At 43.6% G+C, this 4,829-nt stretch overlaps 1 pseudogene; it reads right to left on the bottom strand.

Annotated features, from left to right (window-relative positions):
• Positions 1–3,646: 3,646 nt before the first annotated feature.
• Positions 3,647–3,745, bottom strand: LOC114618402 (annotated as a pseudogene).
• Between the last annotated feature and the right edge of the window lie 1,084 nt (positions 3,746–4,829).

Here is a 4,829-nt window from a genome sequence, read left to right as displayed (position 1 = left end):
CTCCGCACACTTTAAGCGTCGCCCGAAGGCGGGCGGTAGGATGGGGCCAGGAAGCCTGTAGCCAATAGGAATGGGTTGCGGGGCGGGGGCGAGGCATGGCCCTCCCTTTCTCTCTCCTCCTCTTCTCCCACCTCCTCCCACTTCTTTCCCCTCTTCAGCAGCAGGGTGGAGTCCCCTGCCTGATAGCTGAAGTTTAAGATTCCCCAGTCGCGCTTCTTACAACGGGGTTCAGGATGCTCCATAGGCCCACTGGCAGGGTTGCAGGGCCCGTTGGGGCAGCCCTAAAATTCGTGAAGTTCCTGGACCAATGCACTGAGACAGCAGATGAGTTTCATACTGAAGGAAGATTCCAATAGTTAGTTGGATTCGACTCACTGACTTGAGGGTCACATCTCACGAGAATGGACAAATGAAGGTTCTTTCATAGTTATGAAATCTGGGCAAAGAACACAGCCCCTAAAATATCTTATGCTTTAATCTTTATAATGATTTATTTTATTTTTATTTATTTGTGTGTTGGGGGGAATGTTTTTGTATCACACGAATGCCTAGTGCTTGCAGAAGTTAGAAGTGGACATCGGATTCACTACGAATGGAGTTACAGACTGTTGCGAGCTATTATGTGGGTGCTGGTAACCCAACAGTAAGAGCAGCAAGTGTTCTCAACCACTGAGCCATCCTCCTGACCCCACTTTTTTTTTGAGATATGGTGTGATGGGAATCAAACTCGAGCATCCAGCCAGCACTGAACTACACCCCAGCACATGTCTTCCTTAGGTAAATGCATTTCTCTCCCCCTCCTTCCTTCGTCTGTCCCCTTCCTCCTCTCTGCACTGGTTTGATATGTAACCATTCCTGAAATTTGATCTTCCTTTACTTGTAATTCGTGGGTACGCTGTTGGTATATTGGATATATTTTGATTTTCTGAGTAAATCTAAACAGATACTGTAACGGAAGCAAAAACACTTTCAGGAAACTGGCCACCAAGGACAGGCACCTGGGACTGGCCCATCTAACCTTTATACACATCCCTAACGATGACCTTAGAGTTAAAGGGTAAGAGAAACTGGGTCTTGGGAAAGATACAAGAAACAGTGTTGCCTAAACTATCAGGGGTGACTAATGTGCCTGTTGCAGGTAGGTCTTTGTTAGACCAAATAGTTGCTAAGTTAGGCGCTTTCAGTGGAAAGACTTGTAGGGAGGGCTAACTACTGTGGTGAGTTTGTAGGTTAAAATGACAGGTCAGAAGAGGAGACAACTTCAATGCTTTGAAAGAATCCCTTCATTTCTGTTGCTACAGGAAAAGTATATTTAACAAATCATTTAGACCCAGTGTTGAATTGCCAGATTTCCACACAAGTTGACTTCATAACTTTATTTGGTCTTCAATATAAACATCAGAATGAAGACATTTTAGTAGTTTGGAATGCACACGATTATTTCGAACAGCAAATTCTACTAAAGTAAGCTGCACTCAGTAGTATTTATCAATAATCACAGTACTTAGAAAGCAAAGGCAGGAGACCAGGAGTTCAAGGTCAATCTTAGATTATATAGGGGATTTGTGGACAGATGAGATTGCATGTGGCTTTGTCTCACCCCCAATGTAATACACCCCCCTGCCAAGTCTCCCTTGATGGCTGAACCAGCTTCTCCTTTGTTGACAGAATGGCCATACCTTTCTTGAAGGGCCTATAATTTCACCATAAAGATGTTAATCATGAGAGGACCTGCCAACATGTCTTAGCTTCTAGACCCATAGCCTAAGTCAGGTCTTAGTATATATTCCAGCTAGGTGAGTAAGCCATTTGATGTCACACAAGAAGCTTCTACAGTGAACAAATCACAACATGTTGCTGATATGCTTTATCATGACAAGATTTCTGCTTCACAATGAATTCCTGACCAAGTGAAAATTGAAGTTATGTGGAAATTGCTGATGTTTGTAGCACCAGAAATTATATATTCAGTTATGAGACAGTTAGTATTAATTATTAACTTGACAGAATCTAGAATCACTTGGAAAAGGGGCCTGTGGGCTTGACTGTTGGGAGTGGAGTATCTTGATTAAGGTGGAAAGATCCTTCTACTGTGAGCGGCACCTAGTTAGTTCCAGGGCTTAGTATCCTAAACTGTATAAAATGGAGCAAGTGAACTGAGCAGAAGCATGCGTGCATTTCCCTGCTCTCTTCTGACTAAAGACATAATGTAACCAGCTCCTGATACTTTAACCTTCCCACCAGGATGCATTGTAACCTGGAACTGTGAGCCAAAGAAACACTTTCTTCCTTAAGTGGCTTCTGTCAGAACGCTTCATCACAGCGTTGAGAAAATTAACAAAGGCAGTACATAACCTGAACCAGGAATGCCTCTCAGTCTGATAAGATGGCTGATGAAACCCAGCACAATGATCTCTTCTGTACATTGGTCTAACATAGCTGATCATTGTTGGTGCCGTTGAGAAGGGAGGAGCCTAAGGTTTGATGAGAAATGGACAGACGCGTAGAACTTCCCATGTGCAATGCAGTCTTCATTTCTCCAAAGCATCGGGTAGCCCAACGGTAAGAGGAGCACCAGTGGTTTTGGAAGCCCTGTCCTTGTCTTGCTGTCCTCTGCAAGTGTGGTGATAGTGTTACACTGATAAAATAGGCTCCTGTGTTACAGTATGTGGTGGTTTGAATATGCTTGGTCCATAAGAAGTGGTACTGTTAGGAGGTTTGGCCTTGGAGGAAGTGTATCACTGTGGGCACTGGCTTTGGGGTCTTCTTCTATGCTCAGGCTCTACCTATTGAGGAAGAGAGCTTCCTTCTAGCTGCTGCCTGAGGATGCCAGTCTCTCCTGGTTGCCTTTGAATCAAGATGCAGAACTCTCAGCTCCTCCTCCAGCACCATGTCTGACTGCATGCTGCCATATTCCTATCACGATGATAATGGACTAAACCTCTGAAACCATGAGCCAGCCCCATTTATAAGAAAGTTGCCTTGGTCATAGTGTCTCTTCATAGCAATGGAAACCCTAATTAAGACCCAGTAGTAATAGTGCAGTCCCAGAAATATAGAACCCAGTGGCAGCGCTAGCCAACAGAAAACTGACCTAGATGATCTATAGGGGTATACAGCCTATCAACATGTTACTTGAGATGATAAACTAAAATTTGAAAAGTCTCTAAAACAAAGAGACCTGATTTGAACTAGGACCTAATTCATGGGTGTCATTGAGGTCTTGAAAAAGGATCCTGCTACAGACATACTGAACACCTCTCCCCTGTTCTACACCAGCAGACCTGTGACTACTTACCGAGGAAACGATAGTTCTGGGTAGATTACTATTACCTGGTTCTATGATGATCCTGAGCCCTGCAGATCTGTAGAAACAAACCACAGACTACAGTGAGCTATAAAAGACAGCTCAGCAATGGAGACCGGGGCTGACAGTTTCAGTTCCAGTGTATTAGGAGAATGAGATCATTACACTCAACCTTACAATAAGAAAAGGTTAGGCATACTTTAAAAAAACAGTTAATTAGTTAATTAATTTTTGTGAAATGACAGCAGCCGGGAACACAGCAGAGGTGTAACTGCCTACCTCCAAGGTGACAGTATAGAGTAGCATCATAGACCCTGTGATGTGAGTACTTATGGGTCCCAAAATATGGAATGCTTTGTGAATCTTCATGTCATCCTTATACAGAAACTATGCTAACCTCTGTATCTATCAAACTGTAGTATATGCCACGATGTAAACACAGTATTATGCATATATTTTAATTAGGGGCTAGAGATATGGTTTAGCAGCTAAAACATGGGCTGTTCTTCCAGAGGTCTCAGGTTTGATTCCCAGCATCCACAATCATGTACATACAACTCCAGTTACAGGAGATCTGGTACACATCACATACAGACATACATGCAGGCAAAATATCTATACACAGAAAAATAAATTTAAAAAAATTACCAGGTGTGGTGGCATATATCTTTACGATATGAAGGAAATTATGATTCCCTTTGGGGTTCTTAGTCTTTTTAATAAAAAGATTTAGGAGTGGACTCAAATGAAAGCAGCAAGGCAGTTTTAACAGAGTTTAAAAGAAGAACCTCAGGTCAAGCAAGCATGACTTAAGGTGAGTACAATGGCCCAGAGGTGGTCCTTTAGCCAAAGTGAACCAACTGGAATGCTAGGTCTCCACCCAGACCAGACATTCCAGTCTTGCTAGAAGTTTTCTTACTTTAACCTCAAAGGTCACACCCACCCCCACCCTAAGACACAACCCTAAAATCATTTTAGGAAACCAGGTAAGAGGTCAGAGCCCCCAAATATTTTTGATGTCTTTGGCTTCTGGCAAAAATAAGAGCATGGAGAGGTCCAAGGATATTTCTAGCTTAAGCTTAGAAAAAACTTGCTTACTTTTCTTTGGAGTCTTTTCACTCTGAAGTGAGTCACCAGTTTCTACCTCCGGTTGTCATTATTTAGCCACTGGCACTCAGGAGGCTGAGGCAGGGAATCTCTGTGAGTTCCAGTCACCCTGATCTCCTGTATGAGTTCCAACCCAGCCAGGGCTACACAGTGATGGTGCCCTACCTCAGAAAGACTATGTCTTAGTTGTGGGTGTGTGCATGCTCACATGTCACAACACACATGTGGAAGTCAGAGGGCAACCTTACAGAGACAGGTCTCTCCTACCTTCCAGGGATGAAACTGTCAGGCATTGCCTTTCCTGGATGAGACACATTGCTGGTCTTTCTGGCTTGAAAAAAAACTAGATAGATAGATAGAGCTGGGCGGTGGTGGCGCACGCCTTTAATCCCAGCACTTGGGAGGCAGAGGCAGG

This window comes from Grammomys surdaster, unplaced genomic scaffold (assembly GCF_004785775.1).
Source record: "Grammomys surdaster isolate TR1022 unplaced genomic scaffold, NIH_TR_1.0 141, whole genome shotgun sequence".
Classification (NCBI taxonomy): Eukaryota; Metazoa; Chordata; class Mammalia; order Rodentia; family Muridae; genus Grammomys; species Grammomys surdaster.
Note: the sequence above shows the minus strand (reverse complement) of the source record. Positions and strands in the feature narration are given on the sequence as shown.